The 22821-nt window shown below is 39.4% G+C and overlaps 4 non-coding genes and 1 pseudogene across 4 annotated transcripts; 2 read left to right on the plus strand and 3 right to left on the minus strand.

Moving 5' to 3' along the window:
- LOC127554265 (nuclear speckle splicing regulatory protein 1-like) overlaps positions 1-22821 on the minus strand; it is a 47955-nt pseudogene that overhangs the window by 18949 nt on the left and 6185 nt on the right.
- Positions 2466-2656, plus strand: LOC127558567 (U2 spliceosomal RNA). Its single transcript, XR_007952937.1, has one exon. It is a non-coding gene; the product is annotated as a U2 spliceosomal RNA (small nuclear RNA).
- Positions 4666-4829, minus strand: LOC127558554 (U1 spliceosomal RNA). Its single transcript, XR_007952929.1, has one exon. It is a non-coding gene; the product is annotated as a U1 spliceosomal RNA (small nuclear RNA).
- LOC127558571 (U2 spliceosomal RNA) lies at positions 19470-19660 on the plus strand. The gene has a single exon (XR_007952940.1). It is a non-coding gene; the product is annotated as a U2 spliceosomal RNA (small nuclear RNA).
- LOC127558555 (U1 spliceosomal RNA) lies at positions 21749-21912 on the minus strand. Its single transcript, XR_007952930.1, has one exon. It is a non-coding gene; the product is annotated as a U1 spliceosomal RNA (small nuclear RNA).

Consider the following 22821-nt stretch of genomic DNA (forward strand, 5'->3'; position numbering starts at 1 on the left):
TTCTTCTTCCTTCTTCTTTTTATTTCTTCTTATTATTTCTTCTTCTTACTTCTTTTCTTCTTCTTCTTTTCTTCTTATTTCTTCCTTCTTCTTCTTCTTCTTCCTCTTCTTCTCCTTTCTTCTTCTTTTTATTTCTTCTTCTTCTTCTTCTTCTTCTTCTTCTTCTTCTTCTTATTCTTCTTCTTCTTCTTTCTTCATTCTTCTTCTTCTTCTTCCTTTTTCTTCCTTCTTTCTTCTTTTCTTCTTCTTTTTTCTTTCTTGATCTTTTTTCTTCTTCTTCTTCTTCTTCTTATTCTTCTTCTTCTATCTTCTTCTTCTTATTTCTTCTTATTCTTCTTCTTCTTCTTCTTCTTCTTCTTCTTCTTCTTTTTCCTTCTTCTTCTTCTTCTTCTTCTTTTTCCTTCTTCTTCTTCTTCTTCTTCTTTTTCTTCTTCTTCTTTTTCTTCTTCTTCCTTCTTCTTCTTGTTTCTTCCTTTTTCTTCTTCTTCCTTCTTTCTTCTTTTCTTCTTCTTCTTCTTCTTATTTTTCTTCTTCTTTTCCTTCTTCTTCTTATTTCTTCTTCTTTTCTTATTTCTTCTTTTTCTTATTTCTTCTTCTTCTTATTTCTTCTTCTTCTTCTTCTTCTTCTTCTTCTTCTTCTTATTTCTTCTTCTTACTTCTTTTCTTCTTCTTCTTCTTCTTTTCTTCTTCTTATTATTTCTTCTTCTTCTTCTTCTTCTTCTTATTTCTTCTTCTTTTTTCTTCTTCTTCTTCTTTTTTCTTCTTCTTCTTACTTCTTTTCTTCTTCTTCCTTCTTCTTCTTCTTCTTCTTGTTTCTTCCTTCTTCTTCTTCTTCCTTCTTCTTCTTTGTTCTTCTTCTTCTTCTTATTATTATTTCTTCTTCTTCCTTCTTCTTCTTATTTCTTCTTATTATTATTATTTCTTCTTCTTCTTCTATCTTTTTTCTTCTTCTTTCTTCTTCCTTCTTCTTATTTCCTCTTCTTCGTTCTTCTTTCTTCTTCTTCTTCCTCCTTCTTCTTCTTATTTCTTCTTCTTCTTACTTCTTTTCTTTTCTTTCTTTTTTCTTTCTTAATCATTCTTCTTCTTCTTCTTCTTCTTTCCTATTCTTCATTCTTCTTCTTCTTTTTTCTTCTTCTTCTTCTTCTTTTTTCTTCTTCTTCTTCTTCTTTTTTCTTCTTCTTCTTCTTCTTTGTTCTTTCTTATTCTTCTTCTTCTTCTTCCTTCTTCTTCTTCCTTCTTCTTTTTTCTTCTTCTTCTTCGTTCTTCTTTCTTCCTTCTCCTTTCTTCTTGTTTCTTCTTCCTTTCTTCTCCTTTCTTTTTGTTTCTTCTTTCTTCTTCTTTTGTTCTGCTTCTTATTTCTTCGTCTTCTTTCCTCTTCTTCTTTCTTCATTTATTCATTTATTACATTTATTCATTTCTGTGATATTGCCAAACTGCATTTGCGAATATGCAGCTTCATCATTAGTTATATTTCCTATGTTGTGATGCTTTTCAGTCTGCACGTTTTATCATTATCAGGTATTTGTGCATTTTTTTTAAAAAAATCGATGAGGAATCACGGTATGGCTAAAAAATACCTCCAAATCTGTGTACTTTGAAAAGGAGTTGAATAAAGGTGAAAATATCTGTTATGTTCTCTATCATATATGTATGTAGGTCGCTAGAGATGCATATATCAACATTTCAACTCTTTTTGGAACTGGGAAATGGAACAGGAGCTTGCTCCTACATAAAGCTCTATGATCCTCCCTTCCTCACTTTCTCCCCGCCCCTCGACAAATCAATTTCGTAACTTAGTCCAAACGAAACAACTCCAGTCAAGTCAGTCAAGAAACGTTGATTGAGGCGGCTATTGGGGGCCAAGCCTGCGCCTGGAGATTAAATGAGAAGCAAAAAAGACGATTGGTTTTGATGAAGACTTGCCTGGAGTGCTTTCAATTTTTTTGGTGGGGATATCTGCGGTTATGAGTTGGAAACCCGGTAGGTCAGCAGACCGCAGACTAGTTGTGAAGGGAGCTGGAATAGCTTATTCCCAAATGGTCTTATTTGCCCGGGAATATTCCATCGCTGCTAAGTACGCGACCAGGGTAGGGTGCCCTGGCTCCTATTCTTGCTGAGTGGGTTTCTTGGCGGCTTTTGGAGGCTCTTGACCAAAGGAAAGGGAAAGCGAGTAAGGAGGAGGAGAGCTATGCAAATGTTAACCAAGCCCGAAGGCAAGGACTTGTGGGTCGCAGTTTGAAAGTGTCTTCTTGCCAGAAGAAAGTGCAAAAATCTGGTTAAGGTCCGTTTTGTGGCGTGTTTTTAGGCGATGGTCTGGACTGGTAAATGCTCCCGGCTGGCAGCTGTTTTGTCGGGTGTAGGGAGGTAGAGAAGGGCAGTGGAGGCTGGAGCAGCCTTTTTATAGTGGGCGCGAGTGGAAAAGGGTGCTGTGTGGAAGGGTGAGGGAAGTGAGCGAGCATGTGGTTATCGCTTCTCGGCCTTTTGGCTAAGATCAAGTGTAGTATCTGTTCTTATCAGTTTAATATCTGATACGTCCTCTATCTGAGGACAATATATTAAATGGATTTTTGAACTTAGGAGATGGAATAGGAGCTTGCTCCGTCCACTCCACGCATCGACCCAGTATTGCAGTACTTCTGGGAACGGTGCACTTCCCTCCGGGGATTATTTTTGCGTGCAGAAAAGAAGCCTAACGGTCGACTTGTTTTCCGCAAGTTTGTTTTTTGTTAAGTCACTGCGACTAGACACGGAGCGCTTTTCCCGCGCAGCTTACGTGCTCAGCCGGAAGCAGTCGTTGTAAGTCAGCTCAAGAGTGCGAGAAAATTTAACTTCTTTCTAAGAGGAGAAAACAAAAAGACAAGCTTCTTATTTATGCTGACTCTCTTCCACTCCCTTTCCCCACAGCCACACGCATGCAAACTTAGACCCCTGAAGCATGAAACGCTTTCTGGGTGAAAATGGCGACTTCCCACCGTAGCGCAGCTAGGTGGCGCAGTGAATTAGAGCACCAGCCTAAAGTCAGGAGGACATGAGTTCAAACCTGCTCTCAGACACTTTAACACTTAAGCCGTCTTAGCTGCGGGAGCCTGGGCAAGTCACTTAGCCCCAATTGCCTCAGCCAGAAAAAAAAAAAAAAAAGGAAAAAGAAAAAAAGAAAAGAGACTAACCCACAGACTCTAGAAATCCTACAGCTACCCGTACATTAGAATTCTGATCAGCACAGGGACCAAACGAGATATCGTCTGACAGAGGGGTGATGTATTCAGGTTACGAGGCCTTGTTGTTGTTGTTGTGGTTAGGGTCAGCGAGGCTGTTGGGTTTGCCTATTTTTTTCAGCGGTAAACAGTGGTAAGAGATGGGGTGTGGTGTTCTTTTTCTTCTTTAAAATATATAATAAGATGATGGTTCTCTCTGGGAGAAGGTAGGTTTCTTGAGGAGGTTTTCTTGGAGGCAGCCTTAGTATCAGTTCAGATCAATGATTACCCCAAATGCAGCCACCTGGTAAAAATACAAACGTTTATTTTCTCCTTCCAAAGTAGCCTGGTTAGTTGAGGCTTCTCTCTCTCTGCTTGGTTCCCAGCGCTCCCTCCGAATGTCTCCAAATCCAAAGGTTTTGTCCTTCAGCCTCTGCCTCTGCTTTCTTCAGCCTCCAGAGCCAGCACCAAGTTGAATCTGTCTTGCCTCTGAGAGAGCCTTCTCAATTTTCACTGAGCTCTCGACTTGTAGCTTCTTTCTCTGAAAACTCTTCTTCCGCCATCAGCCAGTCAAGTGGAAAATATTCTGGAATGAATCACTCTTCACTGGCTTATATACGACCCTTCTGAGAGAATGGGATTATGGGTTTTCTCCCATAGTGCTCTCTGGCCCTAAGAGCTTCAAGGGAGGTGTGAATTCAGATATCTCATACTAAACCCTGAAATTTCCCAAACGTGTGAACTCCAATGAGTAAAGGTGCAAACACAAGCATTGTATCAATTAGTTCTACTTGGTACCTTGTTTCAGGTTCTGGCCCAAAACATCTTCTTGTAAGATCAGATCAATAATCTATCGACTCTAATGAGCCAGCAGTTTGTAAAGATTCCAACAATGGGGAAATAAAATTTTTATTCATTGAAAAAAAATTCATTTAGTTCGAAACCCCAAACTTCAAAACTTTAACCAGAATTACCATGGGCACGGAATTTCACCCCGAAGCCAAAGACAAAAAGAACTGGGTAGAATATCAAGAGATCCTTTATTTTGGAGGGTGGGAGGGAAAAGAGTTGAAGGGTTTCAAGTTTTCTTCCACAAAATGATTAATATGGTAAATGTTTCTTTGGCAGTATTGTACTTGTCAGATTGCTTGCCACGTCAGAAGAAGAAGGAAGATGCAGGATTTGGAATTTGAAAAAACAAGTTAAAAATAATAATCGTTGTTACATGTAACAACATGTAACATGTTGGTGGGAAGAAGTTTTCTGTTTTTTGTTTTGTTTTTAGCAACAGCACACGCGAGATTGGTGGTAGGCTAAATAAGCAGGGGCGCGCTTAGAGCAACCAGCATACTGGAGGCTAGCGCAACTTGCAAAGACAGAAAAGGAAAGATTTCTAGTGCTGTCTACAAAAGACAAGGGTGGAAATTGCCCCTGTCGGGAGCACAGCCAACTGCTTTTGAAGACTCGAAATCAGGGGAGAGCGCGAACGCAGTCCCCCACTATCACAAATTATGCAGTCGAGTTTCCCGCATTTGGGGAAATCGCAGGGGTCAGCCTACCCGGAGTGCAATGGATAAGCCTCGCCCTGGGGAAACCACCTTCGTGATCATGGAATCGCCCCTGCCAGGTAAGTATGCTCACTCACACCACGCTCCAGCGCTCCCTCCACACACACACACTCTAAACACAGGATCACTCCAGCGACGCTCCCACACATCAATCACACACGCTCCACACACAAAAAACACGCACACACTGAAGCGCTCCAACTCCCATCAACTCGCTTTCGCCCCTCAGGCCCTCAACATCCACCTTTCCCACGCGCACCAGCTGATCTGCTTAGGGAAAACCCCGACACAAACCTCCTCATCTGCATAACGGTCTGTCCTTTACTGACGTCACTCGACAAAGCTGCCCCACAGGAGAGCGCCGCCTCTTGCCTCATCGCCCGAACTTGCATCGACTTCAACTTCCAGCATAGAATAGGAATTGGGCAGTACTCGGCAGGCATCAGCTCTTGGGAAGAATACTGAGACGCGACTGGGTCTCTTTAGCGATTTCTATACAATGGGCCATAATACTCCTTTGGGATCTATTTTCAATGGAGTTTTATAGGAATTTTATATCTGTAATAGGTTTATTTCTTTAGATTTCATACTGTACTTTTAGTACCAACAGGTATTTGATTGTTTATCCCTGTCGGAATGTAACGTGCGCTCCAAGCTACCTGTAAATCTGTTCAATTAAACAGTTGAATAAAAGATGGCACCTAGTCATTTTCTCAGTAACAGAAGCCCCAATATTACAAACTAGAGTTTTATCGCTATTCTTGTTTCCTCTTCATCAGTCATCTTCATCAGACTCTTGTTCACCTGCCCGTCGTCACAGAGCTGGAAGTGTCTGAGGCTGGATTTGAACGTTGTTCTTCTTGACTCCAGGCCTCTGAAACTTAGCTGCCTCAGATATTGGAGTTCTGGCAAGCTACACTTCCGTAGCATTTTGGATGAATCGAATTGCTTATTCTCCTAAATATAAGGCTGACAATTGGGTCGGGGGACTACTGTGTCTCACATCCTTAGCAAAGTTCAAGAAGAAAAATGTTGACATCCTGGTTGCCAAGCGGCCCATCACAGTTAGCCACAATTATCCAATAACAATAACAAGGAAGCAGGTCACCTTGTTAGGTACAAACAGTGGACAAGAGTCTAGACAGCCTGACTTGGGCAGACAATCTTCCAAGATTGAAGAATGCTTCAGTCATTTTCTTTGATCCTTGAAGCAGTTAGTGTGTGCACCCAATAGTTACTGTTTCACTTTCATGCCAAGAAGTTTAAATCTTTACTAACTGATGGCCAAACACATGGGCAATTCCCACACAATTTTGTTTCTAGGATAACTCTATCTCCACCAGTATGACTGAGGAAAATGCTTCTGGCTGGTTGGGACTGCCCACGGGAAATTTGGTGAGTGATGCTAGCCAAAAGACTAGCAGAATCAGACTTGCCTGAGTAGCCAGAGTGGCTCACTGGCCAAAAATCATCCCTTCCCTCCATCATCAAGTAGAGCAATTTTATCATCCGTGTTGGGGTACCCTTCTTTTTTCTTTTTCTTTTTTTTTCTGTCCTGGAATACCAGCTTACCTTTCGCTGTAATCTACAAATCTCTATTCGACAGTATTACAGCTGAGAAGTTGCCATTCTAGAACAAACTCACTGGTTTTCTAGAATTATTTGCAAATCTTCTTAGGCGTGGAGGAGGATGGGGCTTGCCTTGTAAGCATACAAAGGGGACATAGGAGAGACCTTTTCATTGGATTGAACCCCACGAGTGGGAGCTAGAGTAATGGGAGTGACTGATTCCATTGGTGGTTGTTCATCGGAGAATGTTTGTGTATTTCCAAAAAGAGTGTATGTGGAAGAGTGTATGGAAGAAAAGGGAAGAGATGATGAAGATACTGAGTTGGTGACTGTTTGGAATTTGGAGAGTAGTTTCAATAGGTATTTTTAGAAGTAGAAGTAGAAAAATTCACTGAAGAAAAGAAATCGTTAAAAAGTAGAATTGGCCAAGTGGACCTTAATGACTCCACGAGACATCAAGAAACAATAAAAACAAAACCGAAAGAATGGAAAGAAGAGGAAGAGGAGGAGGAGAAGGAGAAAGAGGGGAAGGGGAAGAGGAAAATGAAGAAGAAGAAAGAAGAAGAGGAAGAGGAAGAGGAGGAGGAAGAATGTGAAGTATCTGATTGAGAAAACAACTGACCTGAAAAACAGATCCAGAAGACATCAATCATTTGAGAGTGATTGGACTACCTGAAAGCCATGATCAAAAAGGGAGCCTAAAATTTCAAGAAATTATCAAGGAAAACTTCCCTGGTATTCTAGAACTAGAGGATAAAATAGAAATTGAAAGAAATCCCAAAATGAAAATTGCCAGGAATATTATAGCCAATATTATACATCAAGGAGAAAATATTGCAAATAGCCAAATAGAAAGAATTCAAATATCATGGAGTCGTCAGGATTTAGCAGTTTCTACATTAAAGAAATGGAGGACCCAGAATATGCTATTTCAGAGGACAAAAGAGCTAGAATTACAAGTAAGAATCACCTACCCAGCAAAACTGGGTATATAAGTATATTTATATAGGGTGTATACATATAGGGTGTGTGTGTATATATATCACCCTGTTATACTTATATACCATATATATATATATATATATATGGTATATAAGTATAACAGAGTGTGTGCTGAGGCAGAGGAGGAGAGGAGGAGGGAAGAATATTCAACGAAATAGAAGATTTTCAAGCATTCCTGATGAAAATGCCAGAGTGGAGTAGAAAATATGATTTTCAGATACAAGACTAGAGAAAAATGTAAAAGGGAAGAGAAATTATAAGAAATTTGATAGGTTAAATTCTTTATACTTCTACATGGAAAAATGATATTTGTAATGCCTAAAAACTTTCTCATTATTAAGGCAGTATGCTGGAGCTATGGGAGGTGGGATGTTATGTGTGAATCTTAATCTCCCTGAAATTATGTTCCAGTGAGGGAATAACACATACTCAGCTGGGTATAGAAATCTATCTTATACAGGAAAGCAGGAAGGAAAGGGAATTAAAAAAGGAGGAAAGGGATGAAGGGGCTGATAGAAGGAAGAGTGATTTGAGGGGGATATAAAAGTTAGAAGCTTACACTTGAGAATGGACAGGGTGAAAGGAAAGAGAGTAGGCTAAATGGGGGAAAAATCACAACTGGGGGGAAAATTACAGCAAGCTTCTCCAACCTCATTTCTCAAATAAATAGAAAACTGAATCAAGTTCTAGAAATAAGACCCATTCCTGAATTGACCAATGGTCAAAGAATATGAATAGGAAATCAAAGTTATCAGTAGTGATATGAAAAAAAATACTCTAAATCACCACTGATCAGAGAAATGCAAATTAAAGCAACTCTAGTTTAGATTGGCTAATGTGACAAAAAAGGAAAATGGCAAATGTTGGAGGGGATGTGGGAAAATGGAGACACTTCATTGTTGGTGAAGTTGTATACTGATTCAATCATTCTGTAGAGCAATTCAGAACTATGACCAAAGTGTTATAAAAACAATGCACACCCTTTGATCCAGCAATACCACCACTAGATCTCTTTCTCAAAGAGCTTTTTAAAGAGGGGGAAGAGAGGGGAAGACTTTTATGTAAAATGTATATATATATACAGCTCTTTAAGTGGTGGCAAAGAACTGGAAACTGAAGGGATTTCCATTAGTTGGGGAATGGCTGAACAAGTTGTTGCATATGGTTGTGATGGAATACTATTGTGTTATAAGAAAGGATGAGCAGAATGCTTTCAGAAAAGCCTGGAAAGACTTACATGAACTGTTGCAAATTGAAACGAGTAGATCCAGAAGAACCTTGTATATAGCAATAGCAATATTGCATGATGATCAACTCTGAATCGACTTAGAAAGAACTGGAGTCTGAATGCAGATAGAAGCACATTTTTTTCTTTATTTCTTTTTTTGTCTTGTTTCTTATTTTCTTTCACATTTTGATTAACATTTGCATGTCATGTTGTTCATAACTACACTTGTATAACCTATATCAAACTGCTTGCCTTCTCAGTGGGGAAGGGATGTAGAAAAGGGAAGCATTTAGAACTCAATTTTTTTTTTTTGGTTTTTTTAAGAATGTTAAAAATGTGTTTACATGTAGTGGGGGGGGGGTGGTATCAAATTTTTTAAAAGAAAGAGGTAGAGTTTTTTCTAAAGGTCAAGGACAATGACAATCTCTACAAAATCAAGCTATCCTTAAGTTTTTACATCAAATTCATATTTATGAAGGGAAAAAAAAAGAATGTCTATAAGTTTTTCTTTAGCTAAAAATTGAGATAATATAGAGGTACAATTTTATCTTATATTTTGGAGCTCTTGGAACCCTGTCTGTCTCTCTCTCTCTCTCTCCACACACACACGTAATATTAATTCTCCTTGCATCCAGATTATCTGTGTTATGTGAGTTGTGTTCTTTCCTTCAGCATCCACAATTCCTAGCTTTGACTTTGCAGAGTCCGGCTAGATGATACATGTTACTACTTTCTGATATGCATGAGCATAAACTTTTGTCCTAATGGAATGGCCCTGTTTAAAGATGCTGTGAATGGGAAATGGAAATGATTCAAAATCTGGGCAGTACTTGAATAATATACTATTTTTTTCCCTGTAAAAAACAAAAAAAAAATCAAAATCAAAAACAAAAACAAAACAAACAAACAAAAAATCACTAGTGGCTGCCATTGACTCTACCACTTCTGTATTTATCATGAGCCCTGTAGTTGTCTCATCAGTGTTTTTCAGTTACATAGTTGGGAATCTCAGAAAATTAGGTTCGACTGCAAACAAATACACAGTCTGTTGAACATTTTGTTGTTGTTGTTGTTGTTAAAGAAACAGTCACACAGCAAATAGTGCCTGCTTTGCTGGATAAACCAAAGCAAATCTTTAAAAGTGATTCTTCAGGAACTCTACAGCAAGCCAACTTGGACGCGTATGACCAGAAGGAAAACAGACCCGTGCCTATACGACACCGATTTGGTTGTCTGTGACTTCCATGAAAATTGATGCAGAATTTCAGAAAACTCTGCCGGTTGTGAGACCTTTCCCCCCGTTTTGTTAAAAATGCCAAAGCCCTGAAAACCAGTTATTGTTGAATTAAAAAAAAATACTGAAATGACTCTTCCTCCCAGATCTGTGGAGCACTCTTCAATCGTGCTGGAGCAGAGAGGAAACGCATACGAGCATTTTAAAAATCAACTACACTTTTATTTACTTTAAATTACAGTGTGTGGAGAATATATATATATATGCTGCACCCTTTCCTCTAACAAATGTAAAAAAAAAAAAAAATCCCCCCTACCCTGCCAGTTTAGTGGCTACTGTTTTCCATATGTTCTTCGTCTGTTCTTGGGAGACCCTCAGGCATCTTCTTTCTCAATATCGGTTTTGCAACCGGTCTCTCGTTGATATCACGGTCCCTTTGTTGTTGCACTTTGCAAACTTGTTTTCAGTGTCTCTCGTGGCCTCTCCTCTGCTCCCTCTTCTTGCCTTGGGTCCTCTCTGAAGGCCTGATGCTCAGCTCCTCCTCTCTGCCTTTCTCATGCCTGTCTTTCTGCCCTCAGAACAGCCTCCCTCTCCTTTCCATCATACTGGTCTTCAGTATTTCTCCACCTGGCTCTTTCTCCATCCTAGGTCATCAGTCCTCCTCCTCTCTCTTTTCTCTTCTCCCCCAGTCTTTCCCCACCCCACCCCACCGCCCTCCCAGTTTATGCAGTTTTCTTCCCTGGGCCTGTATTTTTTCTTTCTGGTGACCACTGGCCTCAGGGGTTCGTTTGTCCTGCTCCCTGACCTGGCTTTTGCAGCCGCGGTCCTGACGGTGGTCCCCTCTGTCTCGCACCGCTGTGTCACTGCCTCCTGTCCTGGAGCGCTTGGTGTGGCTCCTATCAACCCCTGGTCCTCCTCCGAGGAGCTGGCGTGGCTGTGGCTCCTGTCACTCTTGCAGTCCAAAGGACTCTGGTCGGCCATTTTCTCATCTTCTTCGCTGCTTGCTATCCACATCAAGGTCGCTGTCTGCAGCAGTTTTCCTTTTTTTTCCATTCTGGTTTTGCGCACATCTCTGAAGATAATCTAGGACTCTGTTGTCTGGATTTAGTTCGTCAGAACAATCCCGCGGCTTCTCTTCCTCTATCCTACAGCTGGCTTCCAGAAGGCCGAAGTGCCATTTAGGCACTTGCTCTTCTCCGACTGTTTGATTTAAAAGGTGCCTATGAAATCCACTGAGATCTTTCTGCTTGGTTATATATCCAGACGAGCCTCCAGGGCAGCGACTCTCCTCTCTTTCTGCTTCCTTAGCTATTTCCTCAAATTTCTTTTGTAAGCAGATGTCACAAATGCCTCTTTGTCATCTGGATTCTCCCCTTTCCGTTTCTCATTCTCTTAGAATTTTCTTTTCCATTTTTTCTCTTGCTCCCTTTTCCTTATCTCCACTGCTTTTTAGTAGGCTGTGGATGTTCTTTCTGTCTTTTACTAAAAACAATTTAGGATTACTTTCCCCCTGCTGCTGCATTTCGTCATAAGTGCTGTCATATTCATACACAGTGGCATCTTCTGCTAGAGGCTTCTGGATTTCAAGTTTAGTCTGCTTCACCACTTGCTTCTTTCTGAAAGCATCACTCGCGAGGGTCTCCTCGTCAGAGTCATTGCTAAACACCCTTGGCTTCTTCAAAATAGGCTTGTGCATGGGGCAGCTAGGTGGCGGTGGAAAGAGCACCAGCCCTGAAGTACAAATCTGGTCTCAGACACTTAACACTTCCCAGCTGTGTGACCCTGGACTCTGGGCAAGTCACTTAAACCCAATTGCCTCCGGAAAAAAAAAAAAATTGGCTCGGGCAAGTGCTGTGCTTTCATTGGCAAGATGAGCCCATATTGCTCGTATGGGGCCGCCATCTTGCTCCAACCCTCGGTCGATGCCAGGCCGGTGTCTTTCTTTCTGGTGATGACCTCTTTCTCTGCTCCCACTTACTTGAGTCACCGTGTCTCAAGGAAAAGTTTTTAGCTGGAGAAAATAAGGAAATGGGAATTGAAACAGAAAAACTAAGCAAAGGAGTTCACATGACTCAGACTTCAGGCAGCTAGGTGACGCAGTGGATAGAGCACCAGCCGTGAAGTCAGGCGGACCTGAGGTCAAATATGGCCTCGGACGCTTAACACGTCCTAGCTGTGCGACCCTGGGCAAGTCACTTAACCCCAATTGCCTAAAGGTGTGGGAGTGGGGGGGGGGGGCGCCCAGATGACTCAGACTTTGCCACACACACCCCTACCTTTTTTTTTCTTCTAAGAATCTTTACTGGTTCTAAATGGAAAAAGCAAGAGAATGGATAGGTGTGAGTCTAGACGAGTCAAAGGGGAAAAGCGTAGCGAAGAAAGTGCAAAAGAAAGGGAAATGATGCGAGTATTCGGTCGCGCTCGCGACCGCCGTGCTTTAAGTGCTTCCATGCCCCCAAACACGGGTACTCGGTCTCCCGGAGGCCCGCGAGTCGGAGGGAGAAAAAAGGAGGGCGAGAAAAAGCAGGCGAACCAAGAAGAGAAAGCAAAAATAGACAGAAGCCACACATGATGAGCCAGCAAAGGGGGAAGTGCTAACTTGTTTTCGTTGGAACCATTAGGTCAGAGGAGAGAGCGCGAACTCTAACTAACCACATAGTGCAGTGCTTCTGGGGACAGTCTACCTTCCTATACGGTATATATAATACTCATTGAGGTCACCCAGAGTTGATTTAGCCGAGTAGGGCCCCATTCCCTACCTGAGTTACCCACAACGATCTTCCAGGTAAGTGCCAGTGGGTGCCTGGAACTCCTCTCGGCTACTTTGTACTCAAGAGGCCAAGAAGTGTTGTACCCAGAAAGTACCTTTACATTCAAAGTTTTTATTTTGCTTTCCTTTTTTTTTTTTTTTTTTTTTTTTTTTTAAATTATAAACCTCACAATCACGAGCATTTCATTACACAAAGGAGAAGGTAAAGAAAATTTGATTTAACTATGGAATGCTATTGCGTAGGTTGGGGTTTTTTTTTTTAAGCTTTTGTTAAATTTTTTAAAAAGTAATAAAACTCACTGATGTTTGTTTCTTCTTCTTCTTCTTCTTTCTTCTCCTTCTTCTTCTTCTTCTTCTTCTTTCTTCTTTTTTCTTCTTTCTTCTTCTTATTCCTTCTTCTTATTTCTTCTTCTTTCTTCTTCTATCGTCTTTCTTCTTCTTCTTCCTGTTTCTTCCTTCTTGTTGTTGTTTCTTCCTTCTTTTTCTTCTGCTTCTTTTCTTCTTCCTTCTTCTTTCTTCTTCTTCTTTTCTTCCTTCTTCTTTCTTCTTTTTTCTTCTTCTTCTTACTTCTTTTCTTCTTATTTCTGCTTATTTCTTCTTTCTTCTTATTTCTTCTTCTTTCTTCTTCCTTCTTCTTTCTTCTTCCTTCTTCTTTCTTCTTCTTCCTCCTTCTTCTTCTTACTTCTTTTTTCTTTCTTGATCATTCTTCTTTTTTCTTTTTTCTTCTTTCCTGTTCTTCATTCTTCTTTTTTCTTCTTCTGCTTTCTTCTTCTTCTTTGTTCTTTCTTTCTTACTGTTTCTTCTTTCTTCTTCTTTTATTCTTCTTCATATTTTTTCGTCTTCCTTCCTCTTCTTCTTTCTTCTTCTTTTTTCATTCTTGATCTTTCTTCTTCTTCTTCTTTCCTCTTCTTCTTCTTTTTTCTTCTTCTTCTTTTGTTCTTTCTTATTCTTTCTTCTTTTTCTTCTTCTTTTGTTCTTTCTTCTTCTTCCTTCTCCTTTTTTCTTGTTTCTTCTTCTTCCTTCTCCTTTCTTCTTGTTTCTTCTTTCTTCTTCTTTTGTTCTGCTTCTTATTTCTTCTTCTTCTTCTCTTCTTCTTTCTTCTTCTATTTCTTACTTGTTCGACTTCTTTTCTTCTTTTTTCTTCTTCTTCTTTCTTCTTCTTCTTCCTTCTTGTTTCTTCAATCTTCCTTCTTGTTTCTTCAATCTTCTTTCTTCTTCTTTTTTCATTCTTGATCTTTCTTCTTCTTTCTTCTTTCTTCTTCTCCTTTCTTCTTGTTTCTTCTTTCTTCTTCTTTTGTTCTGCTTCTTATTTCTTCGTCTTCTTTCCTCTTCTTTCTTCTTCTATTTCTTACTTGTTCGACTTCTTTCTTCTTTCTTCTTCTTCTTTCTTCCTTCTTCTTCCTTCTTGTTTCTTCAATCTTCCTTCTTGTTTCTTCAATCTTCTTTCTTCTTTCTTTTTTCATTCTTGATCTTTCTTCTTCTTTCTTCTTCTTCCTTCTCCTTTCTTCTTGTTTCTTCTTTCTTCTTCTTTTGTTCTGCTTCTTATTTCTTCATCTTCTTTCCTCTTCTTTCTTCTTCTATTTCTTACTTGTTCGACTTCTTTTCTTCTTTCTTCTTCTTCTTCTTCCTTCTTCTTCCTTCTTGTTTCTTCAATCTTCCTTCTTGTTTCTTCAATCTTCTTTCTTCTTTCTTCTTTCTTCTTCTTTCTTCATCTTTCTTCTTTCTTCTTCCTTCTCCTTTCTTCTTCTTCTTCTTCCTTCTTCTTTCTTCTTTCTTCTTCTTTTTTCTTCTGCTTCTTTTCTTCTTCTTCCTTCTTCTTATTTTTTCTTCTTCTTACTTCTTTTCTTCTTATTTCTTCTTCTTCTTATTTCTTCTTCTTCTTTCTTTCTTCTTCTTCTTCTTTCTTCTTCTTCTTCTTTCTTCAATCTTCCTTCTTCTTTCTTCTTCTTCTTTCCTCTTTCTTCCTTCTTCTTTCTTCTTCCTTCTTCTTCTCTTTCTTCTTCTTCTTCTTCTTCTTTTCTTTCTTCTTTTTTCTTCTTTTTTCTTCTGCTTCTTTTCTTCTTCCTTCTTCTTATTTTTTCTTCTTCTTACTTCTTTTCTTCTTCTTTTTTCTTCTTCTTCTTCTTCTTCTTATTTCTGCTTCTTCTTTCTTCTTTCTTCTTCTTTCTTTTCTTCTTCTTCTCTTCTTCTTCTTCTTCTTCTTTCTTCTTCTTCCTTCTTCTTTCTTCTTCTTCTTTCCTCTTTCTTCCTTCTTCTTTCTTCTTTCTTCCTTCTTCTTTCTTCTTCCTTCTTCTTTCTTCTTTCTTCTTTCTTCTTTCTTTTTTCTTCTTTCTTCTTCTTTTTTCCTCTTCTTCTTCTTCCTTCTTCTTTCTTCTTCTTTCTTTTTTCTTCTTCTTCTTTCTTCCTTCTTCTTTCTTCTTGTTTCTTCTTTCTTCTTAATTCTTCTTCTTCTTTCCTCTTCTTCTTTCTTCTTCTATTTCTTACTTGTTCTACTTCTTTCTTCTTTCTTCTTCTTCTTCTTCTTTCCTCTTTCTTATTTCTTCTTCTTTCTTCTTCTTCTTTCTTCTTTTTTCTTCTTCTTCTTTCCTCTTTCTTCCTTCTTCTTCTTCTTCTTCTTTCCTCTTTCTTCCTTCTTCTTCTTCTTTCTTCTTCTTCTTCTTCTTCCTTCTTCTTTCTTCTTTCTTCTCTTTCTTCTTTCTTCTTTTTTCTTCTTCTCTTCTTTCTTCTTCCTCTTCTTCTTCTTCTTCTTCTTCTTCTCTTCTTTCTTCTTCTTCTTCTTCTTCTTCTTCTTCTTCTCTTCTTCTTCTTTCTTCTTCTTCTTTTTTTCTTCTTTCTTCTTCTTTCTTCTTTCTTTTTTCTTTCTTGATCATTCTTCTTCTTTCTTCTTTCCTATTCTTCATTCTTCTTTCTTCTTTTTCTTCTTCTTCTTCTTCTTTTTCTTCTTCTTCTTTCTTCTCTTCTTTCTTCTTTTTCTTCTTTCTTCTTCTTCTTTCTTCTTCTTTTTTCTTCTTCTTCCTTCTTCTTCTTTCTTCTTTTTCTTTTCTTCTTCTTCGTTCTTCTTTCTTCTTCTTCTTATTCTTCTTCTTTCTTCTTTCTTCTTCTTCTTATTCTTCTTCTTCTTTTTCTTCTTCTTTCTTCTTCTTCTTCTTCTTTTTCTTCTTCTTTCTTCTTGTTCTTCTTTCTTCTTATTCTTCTTCTTCTTCTTCTTTTCTTCTTCTTCTATTTCTTACTTGTTCTACTTCTTTTCTTCTCTCTTCTTCTTCTTCTTTACTCTTTCTTCCTCTTCTTCTTCTTCTTCCTTCTTCTTCTTCTTTTTTCCTTCTTCTTCCTTCTTCTTCTTCTTCTTCTTCTTCTTCTTTCTTCATCTTTCTTCTTTTTTCTTTATTCTTCTTCTTGTTCTTCTTTCTACTTCTTCTTCTTCTTCTTCTTCTCTTTCTTCTTCTTCTTCTTCTCTTTCTTCTTCTTCTTCTTCTTCTTCCTTCTTCTTCTTCCTTCTTCTTCTTCTTCTTCTTCTTCCTTCTTCTTCTTCCTTCTTCTTCTTCCTTCTTCTTCTTCCTTCTTCTTCTTCCTTCTTCTTCTTCCTTCTTCTTCTTCCTTCTTCTTCTTCCTTCTTCTTCTTCCTTCTTCTTCTTCCTTCTTCTTCTTCTTCTTCCTTCTTCTTCTTCTTGTTCTTCTTTTTCTTATTTCTTCTTCTTCTTCTTCTTCTTCTTCTATTTCTTACTTGTTTCTACTTCTTTTCTTCTTCTTCTTCTTCTTCTTTCCTCTTCTTCTTCTTCTTCTTCTTCTTCTTCTTCCTCTTCTTCTTCTTCTTCTTCTTCTTTTCTTCTTCTCTTCTTTTTCTTCCTTCTTCTTCTTTCTTCTTCTTCTTTCTTCATCTTTCTTTTTCTTTCTTCATTCTTCTTCTTGTTCTTCTTTCTACTTCTTCTTCTTCTTTTCTTCTTCTTTTTTCTTCTTCTTCTTCTTCTTCTTCTTCTTCTTCCGTCTTGTTTCTTTTTGTTTCTTCTTCTTCTTCTTCTTCTTCTGTCTTGTTTCTTCTTCTTCTTTTTCTTATTTCTTCTTCTTCTTACTTCTTTTCTTCTTCTTTTTCCTTCTTGTTCTTCTACCTTCTTTTTTCTTCTTGCTTGCTTCATCTTCTTTCTTCTTCTTCGTTCTTCTTCTTCTTCTTCTTTTCCTTCTTCTTCTTCTTGTTTCGTCCTTCTTCTTCTTCTTCTTCTTCTTCTTGTTCTTCTTTTTTCCTTCTTCTTTTTTCTTCTTCTTCTTCTTCTTCTTCTTCTTCTTCTTCTTCTTCTTCTTCTTCTTCTTCTTGTTACTTCTTTTCTTCTTGTTATTTCTTCTTCTTCTTCTTCTTCTTCTTCTTCTTCTTCTTCTTCTTCTTCTTCTTCTTCTTCTTCTTTTCTTCTTCTTCTTCTTCTTCTTCTTCTTCTTCTTCTTCTTCTTCTTCTTCTTCTTCTTGTTACTTCTTTTCTTCTTGTTATTTCTTCTTCTTCTTCTTCTTCTTGTTCTTCTTCTACTTTCTTCTTCCTTCTTCTTCTTGTTCTTCTTCTACTTTCTTCTTCCTTCTTCTTATTTCTTCTTATTCTTCCTTATTCTTATTTCTTCTTATTCTTCTTCTTCTTCTTCTTCTTCTTCTTCTTCTTCTTCTTCCTTCTTTTTTCTGCTTTCTTCTTCTTCTTCTTCTTCTTCTTTCCTCTTCTTTCTTCTTCTATTTCTTACTTGTTCAACTTCTTTTCTTCTTCTTCTTCCTTCTTCCTTCTTCTTCTTCTTTGTTCTTCTTCCTTCTTCCTTCTTCTATCTTCTTTCTTTCTTGATCTTTTTTCTTCTTCTTCTTCTTCTTCTTCTTCTTTTTTCTTCTTTTTTCTTCTTCTTCTTTTTTCTTCTTGTTTCTTCTTCTTTTTTTTTCATCTTCTTTCTTCTTCTTCGTTCTTCTTCTTCTTATTTCTTCTTATTATTTCTTCTTCTTCTCTTCTTCTTCTTTGTTCTTCTTCTTTGTTCTTCTTCTTCTTCTTCTTCTTCTTCCTTCTCCTTTCTTCTTTTTTCCTTCTTCTTTCTCCTTTTATCTCCTTCTACCTTCTTCTACCTTCTCCTTCCTTCTTCTACCTTCTTCTACCCTCTTCTTCCTTCTTCTTCCTTCTTCTTCCTTCTTCTTCCTTCTTCGTCGTCTTCTTCTTCTTCCTCCTCCTTCTTCTTCTACCTTTTTCTTCTTCTTCTTCTTCTTCTTTTCAAATAGCTTTTTTTTTTTAACAAATTATATGTATGCATAATTTTACAGCATTGACAGTTACCAAACCTTTTGTTCCAATATTCCCCCCCCTTCTCCCCATCGTGTCCCGTCCCCTGAATGGCAGGTTGACCAATACATTTTAAATATGTTAAAGTATAAATTAAATACAATATAAGTTGTATCCTCTTCTTAATGTTCTCTCCCTCTTGTTCTTTTAAAAAAAAAGTTTCATTAAGACTCTTTATTTATTGCTGCTGCTGTTGCTCTCAGGGTTCAAACTTTGTCCATGTTATCAGGAGATTATGTAATCAGGTGGAAAAGAAATACACCTAGAGATCATCATCAGCGTGACTGAAGGCGCATGACCAAAAATAAATGTTTGACATTGATGTATTATTTATGCAACAAACGTGCCATATATATTTTATCTGTCTTCTTGATCACAAATGGAATAAAGGCACAAGTAAACTATATATGTATAGCCATGTGCACTTATGACATTCCATATTTCTCAATGTGGTTTTAAGCCGTTTTTATTTAATTGGCTTTTACAAAGTAGTTCTCTATTTTTGATGTAGGCATTACATTTATTAATTTCTGTGATATTGCCAAACTGCATTTGCGAATATGCAGCTTGATCATTAGTTATATTTCCTATGTTGTGATGCTTTTCAGTCTGCACGTTTTATCATTATCAGGTATTTGTGCATTTAAAAAAAAAAATCGATGAGGAATCACGGTATGGCTAAAAAATACCTCCAAATCTGTGTACTGTGAAAAGGAGTTGAATAAAGGTGAAAATATCTGTTATGCACAATGTACAAATACCTGATAATGATAAAACGTGCAGACTGAAAAGCATATATGTATGTAGGTCGGTAGAGATGCATGTATCAATATTTCAACACTTTTTGGAACTGGGAAATGGAACAGGAGCTTGCTCCTACATAAAGATCTATGATCCTCCCTTCCTCACTTTCTCCCCGCCCCTCGACAAATCAATTTTGTAACTTAGTCCAAATGAAACAACTCCAGTCGAGTCAGTTAAGAAACGTTGATTGAGGCGGCTATTGGGGGCCAACCCTGCGCCTGGAGATTAAATGAGAAGCAAAAAAGACGATTGGTTTTGATGAAGACTTGCCTGGAGTGCTTTCAATTTTTTTGGTGGGGATATCTGCGGATATGAGTTGGAAACCCGGTAGGTCAGCCGACCGCAGACTAGTTGGGAAGGGAGCTGGAATAGCTTATTCCCAAATGGTCTTATTTGCCCGGGAATATTCCATCACTGCTAAGTACGCGACCAGGGTAGGGTGCCCTGGCTCCTATTCTTGCTGAGTGGGTTTCTTGGCGGCTTTTGGAGGCTCTTGACCAAAGGAAAGGGAAAGCGAGCAAGGAGGAGGAGAGCTATGCAAATGTTAACCAAGCCCGAAGGCAAGGACTTGTGGGTCGCAGTTTGAAAGTGTCTTCTTGCCAGAAGAAAGTGCAAAAATCTGGTAAAGGTCCGTTTTGTGGCGTGTTTTTAGGCGATGGTCTGGACTGGTAAATGCTCCCGGCTGGCAGCTGTTTTGTCGGGTGTAGGGAGGTAGAGAAGGGCAGTGGAGGCTGGAGCAGCCTTTTTATAGTGGGCGCGAGTGGAAAAGGGTGCTGTGTGGAAGGGTGAGGGAAGTGAGCGAGCATGTGGTTATCGCTTCTCGGCCTTTTGGCTAAGATCAAGTGTAGTATCTGTTCTTATCAGTTTAATATCTGATACGTCCTCTATCTGAGGACAATATATTAAATGGATTTTTGATCCTGGGAGATGGAATAGGAGCTTGCTCCGTCCACTCCGCGCATCGACCCAGTATTGCAGTACTTCTGGGAACGGTGCACTTCCCTCCGGGGATTATTTTTGCGTGCAGAAAAGAAGCCTAATGGTCCACTTGTTTTCCTTAAATTTGTTTTTTGTTAAGTCACTGCTACTAGACACAGAGCGCTTTTTCCGCGTAGCTTACCTGCTCAGCCGGAAGCAGTCGTTGTAAATCAGCTCAAGAGAGCGAGAAAATTTAACTTCCTTATAAGTCTGTTCAAGAGTACGAGAAAATTTAACTTCTTTCTAAGAGGAGAAAACAAAAAGACAAGCTTCTTATTTATGCTGACTCTCTTCCACTCCCTTTACCCACAGCCACGCGCATGCAAACTTATCCTCCTGAAGCATGAAACGCTTTCTGGGTGAAAATGGCGACTTCCCACAGTAGCTTCCTAAGAAACAGCTAGGTGGCGCAGTGAATTAGAGCACCAGCCTAAAGTCAGGAGGACATGAGTTCAAATCTGCTCTCAGACACTTTAACACTTAAGCCGTCTTAGCTGCGGGGGCCTGGGCAAGTCACTTAGCCCCAATTGCCTCAGCCAGGAGAAAAAAAAAGGGAAAAAGAAAAAAAGAAAAGATACTAACCCACAGACTCTAGAAATCCTACAGCTACGTGGTACATTAGAATTCTGATCAGCACAGCGACCAAACGAGATTCCTGGGGACTGCTGATAAAGTATGCTTCCTATCGTCTGACAGAGGGGTGATGTATTCAGGTTGTGAGGCCTTGTTGTTGTTGTTGTGATTAGGGTCAGCGAGGCTGCTGGGTTTGCCTATTTTTTTCCAGCGGTAAACAGTGGTAAGAGATGGGGTGTGGTGTTCTTTTTCTTTTTTTAAATATATAATAAGATGATGGTTCTCTCTGGGAGAAGGTAGGTTTCTTGAGGAGGTTTTCTTGGAGGCAGCCTTAATATCAGTTCAGATCAATGATTACCCCAAATGCAGCCACCTGGTAAAAATACAACCGTTTATTTTCTCCTTCCAAAGTAGCCTGGTTAGTTGAGGCTTCTCTCTCTCTGCTTGGTTCCCAGCGCTCCCTCCGAATGTCTCCAAATCCAAAGGTTTTGTCCTTCAGCCTCTGCCTCTGCTTTCTTCAGCCTCCAGAGCCAGCACCAAGTTGAATCTGTCTTGCCTCTGAGAGAGCCTTCTCAATTTTCACTGAGCTCTCGACTTGTAGCTTCTTTCTCTGAAAACTCTTCTTCCGCCATCAGCCAGTCAAGTGGAAAATATTCTGGAATGAATCACTCTTCACTGGCTTATATACGACCCTTCTGAGAGAATGGGATTATGGGTTTTCTCCCATAGTGCTCTCTGGCCCTAAGAGCTTCAAGGGAGGTGTGAATTCAGATATCTCATACTAAACCCTGAAATTTCCCAAACGTGTGAACTCCAATGAGTAAAGGTGCAAACACAAGCATTGTATCAATTAGTTCTACTTGGTACCTTGTTTCAGGTTCTGGCCCAAAACATCTTCTTGTAAGATCAGATCAATAATCTATCGACTCTAATGAGCCAGCAGTTTGTAAAGATTCCAACAATGGGGAAATAAAATTTTTATTCATTGAAAAAAAATTCATTTAGTTCGAAACCCCAAACTTCAAAACTTTAACCAGAATTACCATGGGCACGGAATTTCACCCCGAAGCCAAAGACAAAAAGAACTGGGTAGAATATCAAGAGATCCTTTATTTTGGAGGGTGGGAGGGAAAAGAGTTGAAGGGTTTCAAGTTTTCTTCCACAAAATGATTAATATGGTAAATGTTTCTTTGGCAGTATTGTACTTGTCAGATTGCTTGCCACGTCAGAAGAAGAAGGAAGATGCAGGATTTGGAATTTGAAAAAACAAGTTAAAAATAATAATCGTTGTTACATGTAACAACATGTAACATGTTGGTGGGAAGAAGTTTTCTGTTTTTTGTTTTGTTTTTAGCAACAGCACACGCGAGATTGGTGGTAGGCTAAATAAGCAGGGGCGCGCTTAGAGCAACCAGCATACTGGAGGCTAGCGCAACTTGCAAAGACAGAAAAGGAAAGATTTCTAGTGCTGTCTACAAAAGACAAGGGTGGAAATTGCCCCTGTCGGGAGCACAGCCAACTGCTTTTGAAGACTCGAAATCAGGGGAGAGCGCGAACGCAGTCCCCCACTATCACAAATTATGCAGTCGAGTTTCCCGCATTTGGGGAAATCGCAGGGGTCAGCCTACCCGGAGTGCAATGGATAAGCCTCGCCCTGGGGAAACCACCTTCGTGATCATGGAATCGCCCCTGCCAGGTAAGTATGCTCACTCACACCACGCTCCAGCGCTCCCTCCACACACACACACTCTAAACACAGGATCACTCCAGCGACGCTCCCACACATCAATCACACACGCTCCACACACAAAAAACACGCACACACTGAAGCGCTCCAACTCCCATCAACTCGCTTTCGCCCCTCAGGCCCTCAACATCCACCTTTCCCACGCGCACCAGCTGATCTGCTTAGGGAAAACCCCGACACAAACCTCCTCATCTGCATAACGGTCTGTCCTTTACTGACGTCACTCGACAAAGCTGCCCCACAGGAGAGCGCCGCCTCTTGCCTCATCGCCCGAACTTGCATCGACTTCAACTTCCAGCATAGAATAGGAATTGGGCAGTACTCGGCAGGCATCAGCTCTTGGGAAGAATACTGAGACGCGACTGGGTCTCTTTAGCGATTTCTATACAATGGGCCATAATACTCCTTTGGGATCTATTTTCAATGGAGTTTTATAGGAATTTTATATCTGTAATAGGTTTATTTCTTTAGATTTCATACTGTACTTTTAGTACCAACAGGTATTTGATTGTTTATCCCTGTCGGAATGTAACGTGCGCTCCAAGCTACCTGTAAATCTGTTCAATTAAACAGTTGAATAAAAGATGGCACCTAGTCATTTTCTCAGTAACAGAAGCCCCAATATTACAAACTAGAGTTTTATCGCTATTCTTGTTTCCTCTTCATCAGTCATCTTCATCAGACTCTTGTTCACCTGCCCGTCGTCACAGAGCTGGAAGTGTCTGAGGCTGGATTTGAACGTTGTTCTTCTTGACTCCAGGCCTCTGAAACTTAGCTGCCTCAGATATTGGAGTTCTGGCAAGCTACACTTCCGTAGCATTTTGGATGAATCGAATTGCTTATTCTCCTAAATATAAGGCTGACAA

The sequence above is a fragment of the Antechinus flavipes genome, chromosome 3 (assembly GCF_016432865.1).
Source record: "Antechinus flavipes isolate AdamAnt ecotype Samford, QLD, Australia chromosome 3, AdamAnt_v2, whole genome shotgun sequence".
In the NCBI taxonomy this organism is placed as follows: Eukaryota; Metazoa; Chordata; class Mammalia; order Dasyuromorphia; family Dasyuridae; genus Antechinus; species Antechinus flavipes.